Source organism: Phoxinus phoxinus, assembly GCF_949152265.1.
Source record: "Phoxinus phoxinus genome assembly, chromosome: 1".
Taxonomy (NCBI): domain Eukaryota; kingdom Metazoa; phylum Chordata; class Actinopteri; order Cypriniformes; family Leuciscidae; genus Phoxinus; species Phoxinus phoxinus.
Window position 1 is genome coordinate 1,269,056 of NC_136876.1, and position 26,766 is coordinate 1,295,821.

The 26,766-nt window shown below is 44.2% G+C and overlaps 1 protein-coding gene across 1 annotated transcript in view; it reads right to left on the reverse strand.

Moving 5' to 3' along the window:
- Positions 1–524: 524 nt before the first annotated feature.
- The window catches only part of LOC307006089 (uncharacterized protein), a 137,381-nt gene continuing 111,139 nt past the window's right edge, over positions 525–26,766 (reverse strand). The window contains exons 4-5 of the transcript XR_013799401.1: positions 7,347–7,911; positions 525–3,893 (exon numbers count right to left, since the gene is read on the reverse strand). The gene's annotated coding sequence lies outside the window, so the exon portion shown is untranslated. The remainder of the gene's footprint in view (positions 3,894–7,346; positions 7,912–26,766) is intronic.

Genomic DNA, 26,766 nt, shown 5'->3' on the forward strand with positions numbered 1-26,766 from the left:
AATACAGTAATATTGTAATGTAACGAATTACTTTGAAATGACAGTAACAAGTAATAAATAACGCATTACTGTTTCGAAGTAACTTGCCCAACACTGTATATATATACACACACACACACACACACAGTCTACACTGTTATCAAAGAAATACACAAGCAAAAGTCAACATTAGTGCTTACCAGCAGGTGGGCGTGCCGCGTAGTCATGTTCCTCAATATGACTGGATTCATTGGATGCATCTTCTGTGACCACCGGCTGCTCCTGAACACGTACATCCGCGCCAAGTCGAACGGCAGATCTCTCAAAAGCTGATAGTCTTTGAGGGAGTACATAGAAATTGTTCCAAGGAAAACGACTGGGAATGGCACCGACTTTTAGCCGCGAACTTCCTGGAATGTAGTCGTCAGCGGTAAAATGCTGACTGCAGACATACGTGCTGCCTCTCCGAATGACGAACGTAGACCCTTCATCCCGTCTAATAGCGATGACCCATTTCTTTTTTTAGGTCTTCGTTCATTGGAAACCCGTGAAAACTCAAATAAGGTTGTTTTTGCTTAGAATTGCTGCACTGAGGGACGCTACAGCAACACTTATTCTTGGTCTCGGCCATTGTTGTTGTCACCGGAAGTAAGTTTACCCGGCGTTGGTGAGCACCGGAAACACAAAACCCGGAAGTGTGAAAAAGGCTTATTGGGTTTAATAAACAAACTAAAGAATATAGATCTACGATTCACACAGAGTAAATATGCATACTTATATAGCAATACAAAACGGTACAATACAAACAGGATAATCGAATAACGAATAAGAGAGAGAGAGAGAGGTATGACAATTTTCAATCAGTTAACTTTTCAAAGGCCCCAAGTAATTACATAATCCCGCACACGGGAATACTCTACACAACCTTAAAACAGCAGTTTCGATTGTGATATAAAATACTTGCTTTTGGTCATTGCGTGTAGCTGAGTTCAAACTGCCTTCGGAACAGTTTCGGAGTCTTTTCAGTTGCAGGTGCGCGCACGGCGGTTCACGCGGATGTAACTTGCAGAGTGATGCTTAAGTTCGTTTAGCTCGCGGAGACACTGAACTAAGACAAGACTCAGACGAAAATAACTAAATGACTAAGATGAAAACAAAAGTAAGGAAAATAAACGGAGAGACTCCTCGGGGGAGTTGTCTCGTGAAGAATAAGGATGCTTTTCTCTCTGGCGGAATGCCTTGAGCAAGAGTCGAGAATTATCTTTATAGATAAGGTAAGACCCACCGATTTCTTTTGAAAGAACCTATCACGGTCAGAGAACCCAGAGCGGGAAAACTCCCTTTGTCTTGTCTCGTTCAGCCCCAGACCTAATTTATAAGGCTGACAAACTGTAGCATTTATACTTCGAAAGAGGATAATTCTGAAATAATGCATTTTTGTATAATTTGTCGCCGAGATTCGACACAGTCGGGATTTTACGATTATAAAGACACCATGAATCATAATGCTGCGATTCAGATATACAGAAATACAAGATTTTCACAATTACAAGTATATAAAGTTCGATTGGCTCACATTAAACTCATAGCTTATTCAGGATGACATATGAAAACATTTAAGCACAAAAGAGATACTTTTAATACTTTTTATGTGTGTGTTTGGACGTGTGGAAGTCACGTAGCGTTTCTCTGTTTATTTTCTGAGGTGTCGTAAAAGTCAAGAACACCACGGGAGGTTCGGCCCTGCGAGCCATTGAGGCGTCTTCGATGTGGCGTTGGCCATAAAACCCATGTCTTTGTTTACTCCAGTTCTGGTTTTGGGATGAAGGAATGCGAGAGATAGTTGGGATTTAGCCAGTAATGAACAGATGGCTGGATGCTATTGGCATTAGTGTTACAACCCTTCACCAAGGTCTAAGCCAGTTTCTGACTGGCTAAGAACTCCTAGTCTAAGCAAATTTCCACACATGGATACATTGGAGAGTATGTCTCCATTAGTCAAGATATTTGTCGCACGATTCCTAGATTTAGGTTTGCTACAGTTTTTGCTTAAACATCTAATCACATCTGTAATACATTTTAATTCTTAATTTTATTAAATAACATTTTCATTGTGAAAATGTGCATTCAATTTATATATTATAACTAGTGTATGAAATGGCAAATTATAAAATTTATTTATCATTTTCATTTTGCACCAAACATTGCCCAAATTATGGGAAAATGTCAATTTAAACACAGAAATGCATTGCCATTTTACATTTTACATCTCAAATTATAAATTGCTACCCATATGCTTCCATATTAAAGTGTTTCAAAGGGCTCTGCTCAATCCCAGCTGAGGAATAGGGGCTTATCTAGTGCGCGCCAGGCATTGAATCATCACGTTGGAGAGGTCACGCTAGAAAAAAAAATATTTGGACTTGAAGTCCATTGTGTGGAGAAAAATCCTGAAATTATTTAAATGTATTTATTTATTATTATTGAAATGTATTTATTTTCCACTGAAGAAAAAAAGAAAGACATGAACATCTTGGAAGGCATTGGGGTGAGTAAATTATCAGGAAATTTCATTTTGAGGTGAACTAATCCTTTAAAATACTTTAACTGCGCTTGATTCCGTCATTGGTATAAGTTGCAGTGGGTGGTAATAGACAAGAAATGTACAGTTTTCTACCATCTTGCCGACAACGTTTCTTTAGTAATTTGGCAGTCTTGCAGCCTGAACCCCTGCAGGAAATCCAACGATAAACTACTACAAAATGGATTTTCTTGTGATGGTGATTGAATGTGGTTCAACTGAGCTGTTGTGGTAAAGGATCAAAGGGTCACTTGGTAAGGTTTTTCTCCAGTGTGGATCCTCTCATGTCTTTTCAGATGTGATGATCGACTGAATCTCTCGTCACAGTGTGAACACTTGTAAGGTTTCTCTCCAGTGTGGATCCTCTCATGTGTTTTCAGATTTGCTGACTGACTGAACCTCTTGTCACAGTGTGAACACTTGTAAGGTTTTTCTCCAGTGTGAATTCTCTCGTGCTGTTTTAAACTGTTTGCTGTAGTAAAAGTCTTCTCACACTCAAAGCACATGTACTCTCTCACACCAGTGTGAGTTTTCTCATGTGCATGTAAATATGGCAGCTGTGAAAAACTCTTTCCACACACAGAACATGAATGCGGCTTCTCCTTCGTATGAACTGTCAGGTGTGTCTTCAGGGCTGATGCACAGAGAAATGTTTTGCTGCACTGATCACATGTGAACGGCTTCTCTCCCGTGTGGATCCTCATGTGAACATTAAGATATTGTTTGGTTGTGAAACTCTTCCCGCACTGATCACATGAGAACGGCTTCTCTCCAGTGTGGATCCTCACGTGATAATTAAGGTTTGCTGAATGACTGAATCTCTTCCCGCACTGATCACATGAGAACGGCTTCTCTCCCGTGTGGATCCTCATGTGAACATCAAGACATTGATTGGTTGTGAAACTGTTTCCACACTGAGTGCAGGTGAAAGATTTCTTGGCTCTTGTTTTCTTTAAAAATGTCTGTTTAGACTTTGAGCGACTCAAGGTTTTTCCTCCAGGTTGGATATGATGTTCCTCCTTCACTTCTCTCAGTTCTTCACTCTCCTCCTCCACTTCTCTCAGTTCTTCACTCTCCTCCTCCACTTCTCTCAGTTCTTCACTCTCCTCCTTCACTTCTCTCAGTTCTTCACTCTCCTCCACTTCTCTCAGTTCTTCACTCTCCTCCTTCACTTCTCTCAGTTCTTCACTCTCCTCCTCCACTTCTCTCAGTTCTTCACTCTCCTCCTTCACTTCTCTCAGTTCTTCACTCTCCTCCTTCACTTCTCTCAGTTCTTCACTCTCCTCCTCCACTTCACTCAGTTCTTCACTCTCCTCCTTCACTTCCATCGGGTCTGACATAAAAGAAAAGAAAATTCAGTACATCAAAATAATTCAAAGAGAGAAATATAAAGTGAAAGGACATGAAAGTGAGCCCTGATGTAATGGTAGAAAGTAGACAACTGATATAAAATATTGTGATCATTTGATGCCTTTTTATAATTTGATTATATGTCCTTGAAAGATTCCATGAATGAGGTAAATTTATCTTCCAATTATTATTTTTAAAACATTATAGGCACAGATCCCATGTTTCTTTAGCAAGAACTATTAAATATATTTGGTAAATTAAACCATTATCACATGATATTAACATTAAAATATACATTACTGCCATGTTTTGACACCAACTTTGAGATTTATATTTATTTTACTAAAAACTTTTTAAATTATTAATTGTCGTTCACACTAGACTTTTCCTTCATAGACTTCCATTCATGCGCTTGTGAAAGTGGGACGCCAGAAACACAAGCTCAAGTGAATAATCCTGTGAGAAATAACACAAACGTTTAGCATTCAAGTGGAGTGGATTGTTTATTTTTTACATTTCCATAGATGTATATTTTGTTGGGATAGGACAATATTTGACCGAGATACAACTATTGAAAATCTGGAATCGGAGGGTGCAAAAAAAGTAAGTAGTAACATATGATAATATATTTTTCTCTAGTGTAGTGTTACTGAGGGGTCCCTTTTTAACGATGCCTGCTATACTATTGTTGTTATTTTATGCAGCCCTGCACGTATATGCCTACAAGGCACAACAAACCTGGTGTTCATTATTTTTATATATATATATGTGTGTGTGTGTGTGTATTTTGTAACATTTAAAAATATATTTTAACCAGAACAAATCTAAAATGTATTCACAAAATCGTGCAGCCCTTGATTCTTTTGATATTAGGATGTTCACAGCTTTTTATCTTTTATTTTTAGGGACCATGAGTCCTGCTGACTTCAACATGAACATGGTAAAGTGAAAAATCAAACACCTGGGAAATGACAGGTATGTACTATGTTTCAGGAATGGCACAAAGGTGTGTGACTGGTTAAGTCTCTGTCTTTAGTTCAGTGTGTTAAATAATGTGCTTTTTTTGTCATTTGTTGTGTATCTTTGGATTACGTTGTGTTGTAAATAAATCCAAACAATCAAAAAGCCATTCTTTTTTAAATCTCCTCATTTTTTGAGCAAGGTTCCTCATAATGATCGTGCCTGAGAGCTCCTAATAGGGCCATTCTGGGAGGGTCTTTGTCTTTCTCAGCTGTGAAACACTCAATATTCATGGGTGGTTTACGCCTAATCGCATAAAGCTTTCTTACACAAGATATGTCTTACAAATTTTAAAGGGGTCATGACATGAGAAACCAAATTTGCCTTGATCTTTTGGTATAAAAGAGGTCTGTGTACCATTAAAACGTCCTGCAAGTTTCATAGCTTAAGACGTCCTCCCCATTATAAACGAATCATTTATTTAATCAAGCTCTAAATACAGCTCGTTCTGGATCCACGGTACGAAGTGACGTACCAGCGTTTGCATAATACCGCCTCCCCAGCACAAGACAACTACGCTTTAAGCGCAAGACAACTACGCTCATTTCGTATCGTTGTCGCGCCCGCGCGCCTCACAAGTGTTCAGTCGACGGACAGCGAGCCGAGTGGGTCTGTGTACAGTAACATTACGATGTGCTGTTCCTGGCTGTGGACAAACAACATCTTTGAATACGCTGCGAAAGATCCAGTCGTCAGGGAAAAATGGATGCACTTTATTTTTTGCGGACGTCCCAGTCACGGCAGTGTTAATTTAAGCGTTTGCTCAAAGATAAGTCCGTGCCGACTATTCTGGGCTCAACAACTACGACGCAAACTTACTTTTTACAATGGCTAATATAAACACATTTGTATAAGAGAATCTTGAAAATATGTCGCCTTTCTAGAATGCCTACATGTGATAGAAAATTAAAAATGTTGCCTTTATCAATGCTCCATCTTCAAAGATGGCCTGTCTGTGCATGCATGTTTGTCCGTGGTACACCCTATCATTTCATTGGAATTAGTTAAATAATGTTAAACTGTTAGCAAATTTAAGCTATAGGATTATTATAAAACAATAATCCGTTTTCAAGTGTCTCGAGTTACAATATTTTTATTAATTCAAAATAGTTTCACTTTCCATGTGGACACGGGCTGATCCAGTCTTCGTTGTTGTGGTGAGGGTTCATTTTCCTCTGATTCCGGCTCAAACATATAAGGTTTTATCATTGCAAGAGCCATTGCTTCGCATGCATGCATCACCCGCTATTAAACAGTTGCGCCGAATCCGCTGTTGCGCCGTTCTGTCTGGGGGCGTTAATAATTGATGCATAGGCACTGACGTTAGCCAATCATAACAGTGGGCGTTAACACTGAACTCTTAAAGGGGAAACACCCCCAAAACAGACTGTCTGAATCAGAGGATGAGAAACAGGGTGGGAAAAGGTCATAAATCACTACATTTGAAAAGTTTTTTGTAAAAAAAACTATAGTAATACTATAATTGCACCTAAGGGAACATAATAATAAAATAAAATAAACCATGTCATGACCCCTTTAAATCAATATGTTGTCTTATCTGAATGAGTAGTCATGGTGATTTTCACATAGTTTCGAAGAAAATATTCTAGGCTACATGATCATGCTCATGCATACATCACATGCTCAAAGTGTAGAGTGGCTGTGGCTTTAACTAGTTTTAAATTAACAATTTGTATTCGCATAATCTGTGTCCTACGTTTCACTCAACATTGTTACTCCTGACATGATTTTCCTCCTTTCAAAAACAGAGCATTTCTTAAAACTGTGACACTCAGGAAGTGACATAATCTGGGCTCTTTCTACTGCATGATGGGAAAACAAGAGAATAATCTCAATCCATTTTCTCAGTATTTACACAAACTGTAGCATTGACTGTATTCATCAACCCTGTTACCAAAGTTACTGTAAGAAGAATCTCTATAACTATGAATAACTTGTATGCTATTTGACAAATACAACTTTATCAGTAACTTGGTGGTCACTGATTATTCTTAAAAAATAATAATTTTGTAAACTGTTGAAATTTACAAAAATTCTGGTAACGTTGTTGCAAATTGGGAACCAGATACAAAATAAATATAAAATAAAACTATTAAAATAGTATTTAGCTTGATCTCATGTCAATCAATATAAACAAGAACAGCCTTTTTCCACCTTAGAAACATTGCTAAGCTACGTAACATGCTATCAGTTTCTGATGCAGAAAAGTTAGTTTACAAATAAAATTGAATTGAATTGAATAAACATTTCTCAAATCTCCCTTTACTGACAATTTGTTGAAAAAAATCCCCCCCAGAACATTATTTAACTGCTTATCTAAATGTGATGAAGTGCTTGAATGTTTCTGACATGAATGTTGTTCAGCATCATGAATGAATGAAGAATAAACACCAACCTCTCTGTTCTTCGGGATCTTCAGTGTTTCATTCTGCAGGGTTCTGGATCACTCGTGTTCTCACTGTCCTCTTTAATAAACTCAGTCTCTGCAGATTTCAGCTCTTCCTGATGCTTTCATGCTCGTCTCCACTTGTAGCTGATGGGGATTTACAGCATTTATTGGAGAATTGCAGTGGGAGTAGCTTCACTGATGATGTGATTGCTGTGGGAGGAGCTTTACCAATGATGTGATTGCAGTGGGAGGAGCTTCACTGATGATGTGACTGCAGTGGGAGTAGCTTCACTGATGATGTGATTACTGTGGGAGGAGCTTTACCAATGATGTGATTGCAGTGGGAGGAGCTTCACTGATGATGTGACTGCAGTGGGAGTAGCTTCACTGATGATGTGATTGCTGTGGGAGGAGCTTTACCAATGATGTGATTGCAGTGGGAGGAGCTTCACTGATGATGTGACTGCAGTGGGAGTAGCTTCACTGATGATGTGATTGCTGTGAGAGGAGCTTTACCAATGATGTGATTGCAGTGGGAGGAGCTTCACTGATTGCAGTGGGAGGAGCTTCACTGATGATGTGCAGGCAGGAGCGGAAAAAAAAGAGAGATTGAGAAAAATATATTTTTATTAAAAAACATTTGAAAAACCTGTATAAACAGAACACCAAATAACAACATTAACCATGCAAATTATTAACAATATACAGAATTAAAATAAAATATAGCTGCAAGCAGCGATTACGGGCCCAAGCCGGTGGCACCGCCACCCTGGTGCCTTTAGTTACACTAAAGGCACCGAGGTGGCGGTGCCACCGGCTTGGGCCCTCCATCGCTGCTTGCAGCTATATTTATATATATATATATATATATATAAAAAGCCGCCACCCCGTTGCCTTTCGGGTTCCTGTGCACGACGGGCAATAACGTAACCCCGCTTTGACTGTCGAGAAGAAGTCTGCTTTAGAGCTTGTATCAGTGTGAGTCTTTCTGCTTCCCTCCAAACACACACAGAAAAGGGGGGGGGGGGGGGCTGTCTGTGTGTGTGCCCTCTCTCCCTCCCCTCCCCCCCACTCCACACACACACACACAGAGAGAGAATGGCAGGGGGAACTCTGTCAGAGAGAGACAAAACCACATTCAAACCAAAATATCTGACTTCCTGTTGGTCGGAGCTAATGACTGTAAATGAGAAAGTTGTCCGGATCGATAAGCACAATATACAGACCGAGTTTTGTGACTGTAGGTAAAAATAACCCACCCACTTTAGTCAAAAGTATCTTGAAAGTAACACACTTCCTGCTGCCAGTTGGTGGCGCTATAACTTTGACTCACAATAGTCACATCCATGTGATCGCCCTCTTACAACAAACACACTGCTGAAGTTTCATCCAGATCAATTAATGTATGAAGACGTTATAACACATTGTGTTTTTCTTTTCTCGCCATAACTTCGTTTCCTCGCCACGGCCAAACCGTTCGAGATATCAAAAATCAGTCCGCAATTTAGCGTCCTCAATGTCTTGACTTCATGCTGACCGAGTTTGGTGGCGATAGGATAATTTTTCTTGGAGGAGTATATCAAATTCCAGGGGCATGCATTTTCATACAGCCCATAATAGCCGACTTCCTGTTGGACTGGTGTAAAACTTAGAGCACGAAAGTTGTTCGGCCCGATTAAATCTATATGTGTACCGAGTTTCATATTATTACATGCAAACGTGTTTGATATATGGACCAAGTTTTTCGGACCACGTTCAAGGGGGCGCTGTTGAGCTCCCCTGCCACGCCCGGGTACCAGCTTCAGCCCAGCCCTGATGGCCGCAGGTTCTGACCTGTGTGCAAAGTTTCAAGAGTTTTCGAGCACGTTAAGGGCCCCAAAAGTGCCCGAGAAGTCCCACACAGCAGAGAAAGGGTTAAAATAAAGCCCCCCTCCTCTCTCACACACACAGACACTGAGAGAGACTGGCAAAATTCCCATCAAATCACATTCAAACCAAAATATCTGACTTCCTGTTGGTCGGAGCTAATGACTGTAAATTAGAAAGTTGTCCGGCTCGGGGAGATAAATATAAATACCGATTTTTGTTACTGTAGGTAAAACTAATACCCCATTTTTGACAAAAGGTGGCGCTACTGAGCCCCTCCACCGCGCCCGTTTCTGAAACTTCACACATGCCTAGTACCTAATAAATCTAATATGTATGTTGAGTTTCATGCAATTTGAAGCATGTTAAGAGCCTCAAATGCACCCAAAAAGAATATAAAAGTTTAAAGCGTTGCCATGGCAACAGTATTTAAGATATCAATAATTCTTTCACAGTTTACATCTGCCGTGTGTTTACATTATACACAAAGTTTGAAGCAAATCGGGTAAAAATAAGAGGGTGAATTCAAAGCATTTTGAAAGTGACCCACTTCCTGCTGCCAGTTGGTGGCGCTATAACTTTGACTCACAATAGTCACATCCATGTGATCGGCCTCTTACAGCGAACACACTGCTGAAGTTTCATCAAGATCAGTTAATGTATGAGGATGTTATAACACACTTCCTGTTTCCAATATTCGCCATAAATTCGTTTCCTCGCCACGGCCAAACCGTTCGAGATATCAAAAATCCCCTGGCAATTTTTCATCCTCCATGTCTTGACTTCATGCACACCGAGTTTCGTGGTGATTGGTTGAATCGTCTAGGAGGAGTATTTTAAATTCCATTGCATGTGTTTTTTAAACTACGCCAAATAGCCGACTTCCTGTTGGGCTGGGGTAAAAAGTCAGAGCACGAAGGATATATGAACCGATGAGATCTATAAGTGTACCGAGTTTCATATTATTCCACGCAAGCGTGTTTGATTTATGGACCAAGTTTTCGGACCGCGTTCCAGGGGGCGCTGTCGAGCCCTCCTGCCACGCCCGGGTACCAGCTTCAGTCCAGCTCTAATGGCCGCGGGTTCTGACATTTGTGCAAAGTTTCAAGAGTTTTTGAGCACGTTAAGGCCCCCAAAAGTGCCCAAAAGGTAGTAATATAATAATAATAATAATAAATAATAAAGAAGAATAATCCGAAGGAAAACAATAGGGCCTTCGCCTTTTCAAGGCTTGGGCCCTAATAAATAGCCAAAGCTAAAGGCTAACGCTTCTGTTCCCTTTTTCAGAGGGAACTCGCGCTGCGTTGATGACCCTTTGGGAACGCCCCCGCGGGATTACGTCTGACGCACACGTCAACTAGTCCAATGGAAAGAATGAACGTCACAGACGGGTGACGTCATGACCAGGAAAGGATAAAAGCAAATCCGGTGTACCCGGCGCTAGCTTTTGTGCCTCAGTGAAGCGCTCTGTGTCAAAACTGTCTGTTATATTTATTGTTTGTCTGTCACATCCTTATCTAAAGTATGGCGAAACAGTTATTCAAGTAGTGTGCTTCTCCTTGCCCTCGTTTCCTTACGGGTGGGGATACACACGATTTTTGTGTAATCTGTTTGGGAGTGGAGCATGCTGACTGTCAGCAGTGTGAGCAGCTACCGCTCAGCTCCCGCCCCAGTGGGTCTGTTGAAAGCACTATATAAATGCAGTCCATTTACCATTTTACATATTCAGATTTAAGGTGACTGAGGGAACATGGTTATGAGTTTATGCCCTGGGCTGAGCAGACGCTCTGGTTCCATCTCCTGGTTCGTCCCTGAAGGCTCCCGTGCTTCCCACTAAACCTTTAATAACTACATTTAATATAGTGGGCAAAGCTTGTATGGCAGCAGGTCAAGCCGGAGCCTGTCTTCACACTATGGCAGTGCTTCAGACTTATCAGGCAGACCTGTTGGGGTATCTGGATAATAGTGAGAGCGTGGGTCCCGACGAAATTCGAGAACTTCGTTGAGCCACGGATCTGTCTCTCATGGCTACGAAGGAGACCGCTCATGCTATTGGGTGGTCTATGGCAGCCCTTGTAGATACTGAGAGACAGCTCTGGTTAAATTTTGCAGAAATAAAGGAGACAGATCAGGCGTTTCTGTTAGATGCTCCCATTTCTCCTTCTGGTCTCTTTGGCGACTTCAAAATGAAGATTTCAATACACCAAAAAACATTCAGAGGCTTTCAAGAAATTTCTCCCTTGCCGGGTCCAGCCCCCTGGGGATGCATGGCGTGAGCATCCCTAGCCGAGCTCTTCATATCGCGCACAACAAAAAGAGAGTCATGGCGGCCGAGCCGACGCTCTCAGCCGAAGTCTTCTAAGCCAAAGCCGGATCGGAGGACCGTTCTTATGGCTAAGAAGGCTTCGGCTCAGAAGCGGGCCTGACGCCACGTGCACTTAGGGGACCGTTCTGACAACCTAGCAACCTACTAGGCTAATGTTACAGTAAATCCATGGTAAATGATGGGAATTTGTTGACGGAAAAGCCTTCTGACAGTATCGTTGCGCACAGTGTTTCTCCTGTTTGTCAGCACGGTTTAATCTGCCTTTAAACTGGTTTAAATCACTGAGACATTAGTGTTCTTCACTGAATTCAAGCGCTTCTCACTGGATCTCGTGACTGAGACTGATCAGAGTAAATGCACCTGCTCTAGTGAGCTCGCGAGTCGCCCTGCCGTTTGGACTTTGAGCCGAGCGGATAAATGGTCCGTGTGGCGCGAGGTTCAAATGAGTTTCGTTCCGCTTTTGGTTGTTTCCTGCCAGTATGCTTCAGGTCACTGAAATGGCTGTTACAGTAACACCAGAGGCCAGTCTCGAGAGACTGGTACCCTTAATAGATCTTCTGACAGAGCGGAAGTATCTGCTGAATACATCTCCTTGGGTCCTACAGATAATATGGAATGGTTACAGAATGCAGTTTGGTTCTCCTCCACCTCGGTACAACGGGGTGCTACCCACGTTAGTTCCTTCCAAAGTAGGGAAGGGCTCGATACCACAATTTTGGCTTTGGTACGATACCAGAACCTAATACCTCAGTATCGATACTAAATCGATACCACAGGCAATTTAAGTGAATTTAAACAGTTTTATTAAAAAACACTGCTTGAAACTCTCCACTACCAAATGTGCAAAGAAAAAGTATCAAAATGTAAAAAAAAAAAAAACTGAAATTATACAATTAAAATAGGTTAATATCTATAATAATAAATTAACATATAATAATAATAATAGAACTAGAATGTACATTTCCAGAAGAAAATGTGAATGGTGCTTGCAGTGGCAAAAAACACGACCCTGTTGCACATTATTGTGTACGGAACAACAACCATGTCTGTACGATGTTCTGGTGCTGAGATATGGCTTATTCATGTGTTTGTATGGTTACTAGGCTACTCTATATGGTTGCTATGGTGTGCTTATACAGTTTATGGGATGATATTTAAAGAGTAGTTGACAGTCTGAGTCAAAAAAGCCGAACTCCATGTTTCTCATGCATTCAGCATTGAACTCAGCATTTTCTTGGCATGATTTAGCACTTAGCTAATCAATATTAGCATGTAGCTATTCAATGCTAGCATGTGTAGCATGTAGGAAGTCCTGTTTGCTAGCATGAGTCAAAAGAGCCAACCCCCATCTCTATTCGATGTTCTGATGCAGAGATATACGTCTTGCTAAACGGTTGCTAGGGTACTTTGTTTGGTTGCTATGGAGTGGCTTGGCAGCTGCCAATAATGAGACTCCAAAGGCTGCTTGTCAGTATGAATAATATAAACCAACTCCCACGCCTCTGTGACATTCAGAATGGAAGTTATCCTCTGTGGATTTTGGTTGCTAAGGTGCTCGACAATGGTTGCTAGGGAGGGGCTAAGAAGTTTTGATGTGAATCATGATTGGCTGTTTGCTGGCCCGAGTCAAACGAGACCACCCTCATGTTTCTATGACTCTTCTTTTCAAAGATATCCCTTTGATCTCTTTCAATGGAAGTCTATAGATTTTGTTGCTAAGGTGCTCTAAATGGTTGCTAGGGGCATGGCCTGATAGCTTCACAATGATCCCGAGAGACTGATTGGCCGTCTGAGTAGAATGAGCCCGCCCCCTTGTCTCCATGACACTGTGATCCAGAGTTATGTTTAATACAAAATCGCTTACACCATAGTAAGTCAATGGGGAAACTTTGGGCAGCTCCTGCCCCCCAGGGGTGCAACTTTTACCCCATTGTGAGGTATGTTCTTACAGAGCCTGCCAGCCTCTTCAAATGTGGTAAATTTCACATTTCTGCGAAATCCTCGCTCTGAGCCGTGACTCGTCAAAGTTTGTCGCAATGCTAAGTCTATGGGATTTTTCGGCGACTTTTTCGCCCCCGGGGCGAACACCGTACCCCCGATCTCTTATAAGAGTCATAGCACACCATTCCAAACTAGGCCGCACGTTTTGACACCTCATTCATGGGTCTGTGACAAAAACTGCGGGTGGAGTAGCGCGTCAAACTTTTGGCGGGACAAAAAGAGCAATAGCAATACTGTTGCTTGCAAAAAGCAAGCACCATTAATAATGAAATGACAAAATTACATGTAAACTACTAGAACGTACATTTCCAGAAGAAAATGTGAATGGTGCTTGCAATGGCAAAAAACACGACCCGGTTGCTAGGGTGTTCTGGGTGGTTGTTAGGCGGTTGCTAGGGTGTTTTGGGTGGTTGCTAGGTGGTTGCTAGGGTGTTCTGGGTGGTTGCTAGGCGGTTGCTAGGGTGTTCTGGGTGGTTGTTAGGCGGTTGCTAGGGTGTTCTGGGTGGTTGCTAGGCGGTTGCTAGGGTGTTCTGGGTGGTTGCTAGGTGGTTGCTAGGCGGTTGCTAGGGTGTTCTGGGTGGTTGCTAGGCGGTTGCTAGGTGGTTGCTAGCCGGTTGCTAGGGTGTTCTGGGTGGTTGCTAGGCGGTTGCTAGGTGGTTGCTAGGGTGTTCTGGATGGTTGCTAGGTGGTTGCTAGGCAGTTGCTAGGGTGTTCTGGGTGGTTGCTAGGCATTTGTTATGGTATTCTGGGTAGTTGCTATGGTGTTACTAGGTGGTTGGAAGTTGTCACAGATGGTTACTATGGTGTTTGTAGCATTTTATTGGCATGATTTAGCACTTAGCTAATCAATATTAGCATGTAGCTATTCACTGCTAGCATGTGTAGCATGTAGCAAGTCCTGTTTGCTAGCATGAGTCAAAAGAGCCAACCCCCATCTCTATACGATGTTCTGATGCAGAGATATACGCCATGCAAAACGGTTGCTAGGGTAATCTGTTTGGTTGCTAGGGAGTGTCTTGGCATTTGCCAATCATGAAGCTCCAAAGTCAGTGTGAATGTATAAACCAACCCCCATCTCTATACGATGTTTTGATGCAGAGATATAGGTCTTGCAAAATGGTTGCTAGGGTACTCTCTTTTGTTGCTAGGGAGTGGCTTGACAGCTGCCAATCATGAAACTCCAAAGGCTGCTTGTCAGTATGAATGATATAAACCAACTCCCACGTCTCTGTGACATTCAGAATGGAAGATATCCCTCTTTGGATTTTGGTTGCTAAGGTGCTCGACAATGGTTGCTAGGGAGGGGCTAGGATGTGTTGAGGTGATTGGGGATTGGCTGTTTTCTGCCCCGAGTCAAACGAGCCAACCCTCATGTTTCTATGACACTTCTATCCAGAGATATCCATTTGATGTCTTTCAATGGAAGTCTATGGATTTTGTTGCTAAGGTGCTCTAAATGGTTGCTAGGGCGTGGCTTGATAGCTTCACAGTGATCCTGAGAGACTGATTGGTCGTCTGAGTAAAATGAGCCCGCCCCCTTGTCTCTATGACACTGTGATCCAGAGTTATGTTCAATACAAATGCGGTTTCTATGGTGTAGGACAGCCCATTTCATGGGCTGTCCTACACCATAGTACGTGAATGGGGCAACTTTGGGCCGGTCCTGCCCCACAGGGGTGCAACTTTTACCCCATTGTGTGGTATGTTGTTACAGAGCCTACCAGCCTCTTGAAATGTGATCCAGAGTTATGTTCAATAGAATATCGCTTACTATGGTGTAGGACAGCCCATTTCATGGGCTGTCCTACACCATAGTACTTCATTGGGGCAACTTTGGGCCCCTCCTGCCCCCCAGGGGTGCAACTTTTACCCCATTGTGTGGTATGTTCTTACAGAGCCTGCCAGTCTCTTTAAATGTGCCAAATTACACGTTTCTGCGACATCCTTGCTCTGAGCTATGAGTCTGTGAATTTTGGTTGCTAAGCTGCTCGACAATGGTTGCTAGGGCGTGGCTTGATAGCTTCACAAAGATCCTGAGATGCTGATTGGTCTTCTGAGTAAAATGAGCCCGCCCCCTTGTCTCTATGACACTGTGATCCAGAGTTATGTTCAATACAAATGCGGTTTCTATGGTGTAGGACAGCCCATTTCATGGGCTGTCCTACACCATAGTACTTCATTGGGGCAACTTTGGGCCCCTCCTGCCCCCCAGGGGTGCAACTTGTACCCCATTGTGTGGTATGTTGTTACAGAGCCTACCAGCCTCTTCAAATGTGATCCAGAGTTATGTTCAATAGAATATCGCTTACTATGGTGTAGGACAGCCCATTTCATGGGCTGTCCTACACCATAGTACTTCATTGGGGCAACTTTGGGCCCCTCCTGCCCCCCAGGGGTGCAACTTTTACCCCATTGTGTGGTATGTTCTTACAGAGCCTGCCGGTCTCTTTAAATGTGCCAAATTACACGTTTCTGCGACATCCTTGCTCTGAGCTATGAGTCTGTGAATTTTGGTTGCTAAGGTGCTCGACAATGGTTGCTAGGGAGGGGCTAGGAAGTGTTGATGTGATTCATGATTGGCTGTTTGCTGCCCCGAGTCAAACGAGACCACCCTCATGTTTCTATGACTCTTCTATCCAGAGATATCCATTTGATCTCTTTCAATGGAAGTCTATGGAACTTGTTGCTAAGGTGCTCTAAATGGTTGCTAAGGGCGTGGCCTGATAGCTTCACAATGACCCTGAGAGACTGATTGGTCGTCTGAGTAAAATGAGCCCGCCCCCTTGTCTCTATGACACTGTGATCCAGAGTTATGTTCAATACAAAATCGCTTACTCTCTCTCTCTCTCTCCATTTCATGGGCCGTCCTACACCATGTTAAGTCAATAGGAAAAGTTTGGGCCGCTCCTGCCCCCCAGGGGTGCAACTTTTACCCCATTGTGAGGTATGTTCTTACAGAGCCTGCCAGCCTCTCCAAATGTGGTAAATTTCACATTTCTACGAAATCCCAACTCTGAGCTATGACTCGTCAAAGTTTGACGTAATGTTAAGTCTATGCGTTTTTTCGTCGACTTTTTCGCCCCTGGGGCGACCACCGCACCCCCGATCGCTTATAAACATCATAGCACACCATTCCCGAATAGGCCGCACGTTTTGACACCTCATTCATGGGTCTGTGACAAAAGCTGCGGGAGGAGTAGCGCGTCAAAAAAGCGGCGGAATAAAAAGAAGAAGTAAAATAATAACTAGAAGGTACATTTCCAGAAGAAAATGTGAATGGTGCTTGCAGTGGCAAAAAACACGACCCGGTTGCTAGGGTGAGATACATGATTGCGTACGAGCCAACAACCATGTCTGTACGATGTTCTGCTGCTGAGATATGGCTTATTCATGTTGTCCGGGTGGTTGCTAGGGTGTTCTGGATGGTTGCTAGGCAGTTGCTAGGGTGTTCTGGATGGTTGCTAGGCAGTTGCTAGGGTGTTATGGGTGGTTGCTGGGCAGTTGCTAGGTGGTTGCTAGGGTGTTCTGGGTGGTTGTTAGGTGGTTGCTAGGGTGTTCTGGGTGGTTGCTAGGCGGTTGCTAGGCGGTTGCTAGGGTGTTCTGGGTGGTTGCTAGGTGGTTGCTAGGGTATTCTGGGTGGTTGCTAGGGTGTTGCTAGGCAGTTGCTAGGGTGTTCTGGGTGGTTGCTAGGGCATTGCTAGGCAGTTGCTAGGGTATTTTTTGTGGTCGCTAGGGCGTTGCTAGGCAGTTGCTAGGGTATTCTGGGTAGTTGCTATGGTGTTACTAGGTGGTTGGTAGTTGTCACAGATGGTTACTATGGAGTTTGTAGCATTTTCTTGGCATGATTTAGCACTTAGCTAATCAAAATTAGCATGTAGCTATTCACTGCTAGCATGTGTAGCATGTAGCAAGTCCTGTTTGCTAGCATGAGTCAAAAGAGCCAACCCCCATCTCTATACGATGTTCTGATGCAGAGATATACGCCTTGCAAAACGGTTGCTAGGGTAATCTGTTTGGTTGCTAGGGAGTGTCTTGGCATTTGCCAATCATGAAGCTCCAAAGTCAGTGTGAATGTATAAAGCAACCCCCATCTCTATACGATGTTTTGATGCAGAGATATAGGTCTTGCAAAATGGTTGCTAGGGTACTCTCTTTTGTTGCTAGGGAGTGGCTTGGCAGCTGCCAATCATGAAACTCCAAAGGCTGCTTGTCAGTATGAATGATATAAACCAACTCCCACGTCTCTGTGACATTCAGAATGGAAGATATCCCTCTTTGGATTTTGGTTGCTAAGGTGCTCGACAATGGTTGCTAGGGAGGGGCTAGGATGTGTTGAGGTGATTGGGGATTGGCTGTTTGCTGCCCCAAGTCAAACGAGCCCACCCTCATGTTTCTATGACACTTATATCCTGAGATATCCCTTTGATGTCTTTCAATGGAAGTCTATTGAGCTTGTTGCTAAGGAGCTCTAAATGGTTGCTAGGGCGTCGCTTGAAAGCTTCACAATGATCCTGAGAGACTGATTGGTCGTCTGAGTAAAATGAGCCCGCCCCCTTGTCTCTATGACACTGTGATCCAGAGTTATGTTCAATACAAATGCGGTTTCTATGGTGTAGGACAGCCCATTTCATGGGCTGTCCTACACCATAGTAAGTCAATGGGCCAACTTTGGGCCGGTCCTGCCCCCCAGGGGTGCAACTTTTACCCCATTGTGTGGTATGTTGTTACAGAGCCTACCAGCCTCTTCATATGTGATCCAGAGTTATGTTCAATAGAATATCGCTTACTATGGTGTAGGACAGCCCATTTCATGGGCTGTCCTACACCATAGTACTTTATTGGGGCAACTTTGGGCCCCTCCTGCCCCCCAGGGGTGCAACTTTTACCCCATTGTGTGGTATGTTCTTACAGAGCCTAACAGCCTCTTCAAATGTGATCCAGAGTTATGTTCAATAGAATATCGCTTACTATGGTGTAGGACAGCCCATTTCATGGGCTGTCCTACACCATAGTACTTTATCGGGGCAACTTTGGGCCCCTCCTGCCCCCCAGGGGTGTAACTTTTACCCCATTGTGTGGTATGTTCTTACAGAGCCTACCAGCCTCTTCAAATGTGATCCAGAGTTATGTTCAATAGAATATCGCTTACTATGGTGTAGGACAGCCCATTTCATGGGCTGTCCTACACCATAGTACTTTATCGGGGCAACTTTGGGCCCCTCCTGCCCCCCAGGGGTGTAACTTTTACCCCATTGTGTGGTATGTTCTTACAGAGCCTACCAGCCTCTTCAAATGTGATCCAGAGTTATGTTCAGTAGAATATCGCTTACTATGGTGTAGGACAGCCCATTTCATGGGCTGTCCTACACCATAGTACTTTATTGGGGCAACTTTTGGCCCCTCCTGCCCCCCAGGGGTGCAACTTTTACCCCATTGTGTGGTATGTTCTTACAGAGCCTGCCAGTCTCTTTAAATGTGCCAAATTACACGTTTCTGCGACATCCTTGCTCTGAGCTATGAGTCTGTGAATTTTGGTTGCTAAGGTGCTCGACAATGGTTGCTAGGGAGGGGCTAGGAAGTGTTGATGTGATTCATGATTGGCTGTTTGCTGCCCCGAGTCAAACGAGCCCACCCTCATGTTTCTATGACTCTTCTATCTAGAGATATCCATTTGATCTCTTTCAATGGAAGTCTATGGAACTTGTTGCTAAGGTGCTCTAAATGGTTGCTAGGGGCGTGGCCTGATAGCTTCACAATGATCCTGAGAGACTGATTGGTCGTCTGAGTAAAATGAGCCCGCCCCCTTGTCTCTATGACACTGTGATCCAGAGTTATGTTCAATACAAATTCGGTTTCTATGGTGTAGGACAGCCCATTTCATGGGCTGTCCTACACCATAGTACGTGAATGGGGCAACTGTGGGTCGGTCCTGCCCCCCAGGGGTGCAAATTTTACCCCATTGTGTGCTATGTTGTTACAGAGCCTACCAGCCTCTTCAAATGTGATCCAGAGTTATGTTCAATAGAATATCGCTTACTATGGTGTAGGACAGCCCATTTCATGGGCTGTCCTACACCATAGTACTTCATTGGGGCAACTTTGGGCCCCTCCTGCCCCCCAGGGGTGCAACTTTTACCCCATTGTGTGCTATGTTGTTACAGAGCCTACCAGCCTCTTCAAATGTGATCCAGAGTTATGTTCAATAGAATATCGCTTACTATGGTGTAGGACAGCCCATTTCATGGGCTGTCCTACACCATAGTATTTCATTGGGGCAACTTTGGGCCCCTCCTGCCCCCCAGGGGTGCAACTTTTACCCCATTGTGTGCTATGTTGTTACAGAGCCTACCAGCCTCTTCAAATGTGATCCAGAGTTATGTTCAATAGAATATCGCTTACTATGGTGTAGGACAGCCCATTTCATGGGCTGTCCTACACCATAGTACTTCATTGGGGCAACTTTGGGCCCCTCCTGCCCCCCAGGGGTGCAACTTTTACCCCATTGTGTGGTATGTTTTTACAGAGCCTGCCAGTCTCTTTAAATGTGCCAAATTACACGTTTCTGCGACATCCTTGCTCTGAGCTATGAGTCTGTGAATTTTGGTTGCTAAGGTGCTCGACAATGGTTGCTAGGGAGGGGCTAGGAAGTGTTGATGTGATTCATGATTGGCTGTTTGCTGCCCCGAGTCAAACGAGCCCACCCTCATGTTTCTATGACTCTTCTATCCAGAGATATCCATTTGATCTCTTTCAATGGAAGTCTATGGAACTTGTTGCTAAGGTGCTCTAAATGGTTGCTAGGGGCGTGGCCTGATAGCTTCCCAATGATCCGGAGAGACTGATTGGTCGTCTGAGTAAAATGAGCCCGCCCCCTTGTCTCTATGACACAGTGAACCAGAGTTATGTTCAATACAAAATCGCTTACTCTCTCTCTCTCTCTCCATTTCATGGGACGTCCTACACCATGTTAAGTCAATAGGAAAAGTTTGGGCCGCTCCTGCCCCCCAGGGGTGCAACTTTTACCCCATTGTGAGGTATGTTCTTACAGAGCCTGCCAGCCTCTCCAAATGTGGTAAATTTCACATTTCTACGAAATCCCAACTCTGAGCTATGACTCGTCAAAGTTTGACGTAATGTTAAGTCTATGCGTTTTTTCGTCGACTTTTTCGCCCCTGGGGCGACCACCGCACCCCCGATCGCTTATAAACGTCATAGCACACCATTCCCGAATAGGCCGCACGTTTTGACACCTCATTCAGGGGTCTGTGACAAAAGCTGCGGGAGGAGTAGCGCGTCAAAAAAGCGGCGGAATAAGAATAATAATAATAACTAGAACGTACATTTCCAGAAGAAAATGTGAATGGTGCTTGCAGTGGCAAAAAACACGACCCGGTTGCTAGGGTGTTCTTGGAGTTTGCTATGAAGATGCTAAGGTGTTCTGGGTGGTTGCTAGGTGGTTGCTAGGGTGTTCTGGGTGGTTGCTAGGTGGTTGCTAGGCGGTTGCTAGGGTGTTCTGGGCGGTTGCTAGGAGGTTGCTAGGGTGTTCTGGGTGGTTGCTAGGCGGTTGCTAGGTGGTTGCTAGGGTGTTCTGGGCGGTTGCTAGGCAGTTGCTAGGGTGTTCTGAGTGTTTGCTAGGGCGTTGCTAGGCAGTTGCTAGGGTATTTTTGTAGTTGCTAGGGCGTTGCTAGGCAGTTGCTAGGGTATTCTTGGTCGTTGCTATGGTGTTACTAGGTGGTTGGTAGTTGTCACAGATGGTTACTATGGTGTTTGTAGCATTTTCTTGGCATGATTTAGCACTTAGCTAATCAAAATTAGCATGTAGCTATTCACTGCTAGCATGTGTAGCATGTAGCAAGTCCTGTTTGCTAGCATGAGTCAAAAGAGCCAACCCCCATCTCTATACGATGTTCTGATGCAGAGATATACGCCTTGCAAAACGGTTGCTAGGGTAATCTGTTTGGTTGCTAGGGAGTGGCTTGGCAGCTGCCTATCATGAAGCTTCGAAGTCAGTGTGAATGTATAAACCAACCCCCATCTCTATACGATGTTTTGATGCAGAGATATAGGTCTTGCAAAATGGTTGCTAGGGTACTCTCTTTTGTTGCTAGGGAGTGGCTTGGCAGCTGCCAATCATGAAACTCCAAAGGCTGCTTGTCAGTATGAATGATATAAACCAACTCCCACGTCTCTGTGACATTCAGAATGGAAGATATCCCTCTTCTGATTTTGGTTGCTAAGGTGCTCGACAATGGTTGCTAGGGAGGGGCTAGGATGTGTTGAGGTGATTGGGGATTGGCTGTTTGCTGCCCCGAGTCAAACGAGCCCACCCTCATGTTTCTATGACACTTCTATCCTGAGATATCCCTTTGATGTGTTTCAATGGAAGTCTATGGAGCTTGTTGTTAAGGAGCTCTAAATGGTTGCTAGGGCGTGGCTTGAAAGCTTCACAATGATCCTGAGAGACTGATTGGTCGTCTGAGTAAAATGAGCCCGCCCCCTTGTCTCTATGACACTGTGATCCAGAGTTATGTTCAATACAAATGCGGTTTCTATGGTGTAGGACAGCCCATTTCATGGGCTGTCCTACACCATAGTACTTTATTGGGGCAACTTTGGGCCCCTCCTGCCCCCCAGGGGTGCAACTTTTACCCCATTGTGTGGTATGTTCTTACAGAGCCTGCCAGTCTCTTTAAATGTGCCAAATTACACGTTTCTGCGACATCCTTGCTCTGAGCTATGAGTCTGTGAATTTTGGTTGCTAAGGTGCTCGACAATGGTTGCTAGGGAGGGGCTAGGAAGTGTTGATGTGATTCATGATTGGCTGTTTGCTGCCCCGAGTCAAACGAGACCACCCTCATGTTTCTATGACTCTTCTATCCAGAGATATCCATTTGATCTCTTTCAATGGAAGTCTATGGAGCTTGTTGCTAAGGAGCTCTAAATGGTTGCTAGGGCGTGGCTTGAAAGCTTCACAATGATCCTGAGAGACTGATTGGTCGTCTGAGTGAAATGAGCCCGCCCCCTTGTCTCTATGACACTGTGATCCAGAGTTATGTTCAATACAAAATCGCTTGCTCTCTCTCTCTCTCCATTTCATGGGACGTCCTACACCATGTTAAGTCAATAGGAAAAGTTTGGGCCGCTCCTGCCCCCCAGGGGTGCAACTTTTACCCCATTGTGAGGTATGTTCTTACAGAGCCTGGCAGCCTCTCCAAATGTGGTAAATTTCACATTTCTACGAAATCCCAACTCTGAGCTATGACTCGTCAAAGTTTGACGTAATGTTAAGTCTATGCGTTTTTTCGTCGACTTTTTCGCCCCTGGGGCGACCACCGCACCCCCGATCGCTTATAAAAGTCATAGCACACCATTCCCGAATAGGCCGCACGTTTTGACACCTCATTCAGGGGTCTGTGACAAAAGCTGCGGGAGGAGTAGTGCGTCAAAAAAGCGGCGGAATAAGAATAATAATAATAAGTATGAGCAATAACACTAATGTTGCTTTGCCATAGGCAAGCACCATTAACTAGAACGTACATTTCCAGAAGAAAATGTGAATGGTGCTTGCAGTGGCAAAACTCGACACTCGGTTGCTAGAGTGTGGTACATGATTGCATACGAGCCAACAACCATGTCTGTACGATGTGGTATGGCTTATTCATGTTGGCTTATTCATGTTGTTCGGGTGGTTGCTAGGGTGTTATGGGTGGTTGCTAGGGAGTTCTGGGTGGTTGCTAGGCAGTTGCTAGGGTGTTTTGGGTGGTTGCTAGGCGGTTGCTAGGCGGTTGCTAGGGTGTTCTGGGTGGTTGCTAGGCGGTTGCTAGGGTGTTCTGGATGGTTGCTAGGCGGTTGCTAGGGTGTTCTGGGCGGTTGCTAGGCAGTTGCTAGGGTGTTCTGAGTGTTTGCTAGGGCGTTGCTAGGCAGTTGCTAGGGTATTTTTGTGGTTGCTAGGGCGTTGCTAGGCAGTTGCTAGGGTATTCTGGGTAGTTGCTATGGTGTTACTAGGTGGTTGGTAGTTGTCACAGATGGTTACTATGGTGTTTGTAGCATTTTCTTGGCATGATTTAGCACTTAGCTAATCAAAATTAGCATGTAGCTATTCACTGCTAGCATGTGTAGCATGTAGCAAGTCCTGTTTGCTAGCATGAGTCAAAAGAGCCAACCCCCATCTCTATACGATGTTCTGATGCAGAGATATACACCTTGCAAAACGGTTGCTAGGGTAATCTGTTTGGTTGCTAGGGAGTGTCTTGGCATTTGCCAATCATGAAGCTCCAAAGTCAGTGTGAATGTATAAACCAACCCCCATCTCTATACGATGTTTTGATGCAGAGATATAGGTCTTGCAAAATGGTTGCTAGGGTACTCTCTTTTGTTGCTAGGGAGTGGCTTGGCAGCTGCCAAACATGAAACTCCAAAGGCTGCTTGTCAGTATGAATGATATAAACCAACTCCCACGTCTCTGTGACATTCAGAATGGAAGATATCCCTCTTTGGATTTTGGTTGCTAAGGTGCTCGACAATGGTTGCTAGGGAGGGGCTAGGATGTGTTGAGGTGATTGGGGATTGGCTGTTTGCTGCCCCGAGTCAAACGAGCCCACCCTCATGTCTCTATGACACTTATATCCTGAGATATCCCTTTGATGTCTTTCAATGGAAGTCTATGGAGCTTGTTGCTAAGGAGCTCTAAATGGTTGCTAGGGCATGGCTTGAAAGCTTCACAATGATCCTGAGAGACTGATTGGTCGTCTGAGTAAAATGAGCCCGCCCCCTTGTCTCTATGACACTGTGATCCAGAGTTATGTTCAATACAAATGCGGTTTCTATGGTGTAGGACAGCCCATTTCATGGGCTGTCCTACACCATAGTACTTTATTGGGGCAACTTTGGGCCCCTCCTGCCCCCCAGGGGTGCAACTTTTACCCCATTGTGTGGTATGTTCTTACAGAGCCTGCCAGTCTCTTTAAATGTGCCAAATTACACGTTTCTGCGACATCCTTGCTCTGAGCTATGAGTCTGTGAATTTTGGTTGCTAAGCTGCTCGACAATGGTTGCTAGGGAGGGGCTAGGAAGTCTTGATGTGATTCATGATTGGCTGTTTGCTGCCCCGAGTAAAACGAGCCCACCCTCATGTTTCTATGAGTCTTCTATCCAGAGATATCCATTTGATCTCTTTCAATGGAAGTCTATGGAACTTGTTGCTAAGGTGCTCTAAATGGTTGCTAGGGGCGTGGCCTGATAGCTTCACAATGACCCTGAGAGACTGATTGGTCGTCTGAGTAAAATGAGCCCGCCCCCTTGTCTCTATGACACTGTGATCCAGAGTTATGTTGAATACAAAATCGCTTACTCTCTCTCTCTCTCCATTTCATGGGACGTCCTACACCATGTTAAGTCAATAGGAAAAGTTTGGACCGCTCCAGCCCCCCAGGGGTGCAACTTTTACCCCATTGTGAGGTATGTTCTTACAGAGCCTGCCAACCTCTCCAAATGTGGTAAATTTCACATTTCTACGAAATCCTCGCTCTGAGCTATGACTCGTCAAAGTTTGACGTAATGTTAAGTCTATGGGATTTTTCGTCGACTTTTTCGCCCCTGGGGCGAACACCGCACCCCCGATCGCTTACAAAAGTCATAGCACACCATTCCCAAATAGGCCGCACGATTTGACACCTCATTCATGGGTCTGTGACAAAAGCTGCGGGAGGAGTAGCGCGCCAAAAAAGCGGCGGAATAAAAAGAAGAATAATAATAAGTATGACGGATAACAATAATGATGCCTTGCTAAAGCAAGCACCATTAACTAGAACGTACATTTCCAGAAGAAAATGTGAATGGTGCTTGCAGTGGCAAAACTCGACACTCGGTTGCTAGAGTGTGGTACATGATTGCATACGAGCCAACAACCATGTCTGTACGATGTGGTATGGCTTATTCATGTTGGCTTATTCATGTTGTTCGGGTGGTTGCTAGGGTGTTATGGGTGGTTGCTAGGGAGTTCTGGGTGGTTGCTAGGCAGTTGCTAGGGTGTTTTGGGTGGTTGCTAGGCGGTTGCTAGGCGGTTGCTAGGGTGTTCTGGGTGGTTGCTAGGCGGTTGCTAGGGTGTTCTGGATGGTTGCTAGGCGGTTGCTAGGGTGTTCTGGGCGGTTGCTAGGCAGTTGCTAGGGTGTTCTGAGTGTTTGCTAGGGCGTTGCTAGGCAGTTGCTAGGGTATTTTTGTGGTTGCTAGGGCGTTGCTAGGCAGTTGCTAGGGTATTCTGGGTAGTTGCTATGGTGTTACTAGGTGGTTGGTAGTTGTCACAGATGGTTACTATGGTGTTTGTAGCATTTTCTTGGCATGATTTAGCACTTAGCTAATCAAAATTAGCATGTAGCTATTCACTGCTAGCATGTGTAGCATGTAGCAAGTCCTGTTTGCTAGCATGAGTCAAAAGAGCCAACCCCCATCTCTATACGATGTTCTGATGCAGAGATATACACCTTGCAAAACGGTTGCTAGGGTAATCTGTTTGGTTGCTAGGGAGTGTCTTGGCATTTGCCAATCATGAAGCTCCAAAGTCAGTGTGAATGTATAAACCAACCCCCATCTCTATACGATGTTTTGATGCAGAGATATAGGTCTTGCAAAATGGTTGCTAGGGTACTCTCTTTTGTTGCTAGGGAGTGGCTTGGCAGCTGCCAAACATGAAACTCCAAAGGCTGCTTGTCAGTATGAATGATATAAACCAACTCCCACGTCTCTGTGACATTCAGAATGGAAGATATCCCTCTTTGGATTTTGGTTGCTAAGGTGCTCGACAATGGTTGCTAGGGAGGGGCTAGGATGTGTTGAGGTGATTGGGGATTGGCTGTTTGCTGCCCCGAGTCAAACGAGCCCACCCTCATGTCTCTATGACACTTATATCCTGAGATATCCCTTTGATGTCTTTCAATGGAAGTCTATGGAGCTTGTTGCTAAGGAGCTCTAAATGGTTGCTAGGGCATGGCTTGAAAGCTTCACAATGATCCTGAGAGACTGATTGGTCGTCTGAGTAAAATGAGCCCGCCCCCTTGTCTCTATGACACTGTGATCCAGAGTTATGTTCAATACAAATGCGGTTTCTATGGTGTAGGACAGCCCATTTCATGGGCTGTCCTACACCATAGTACTTTATTGGGGCAACTTTGGGCCCCTCCTGCCCCCCAGGGGTGCAACTTTTACCCCATTGTGTGGTATGTTCTTACAGAGCCTGCC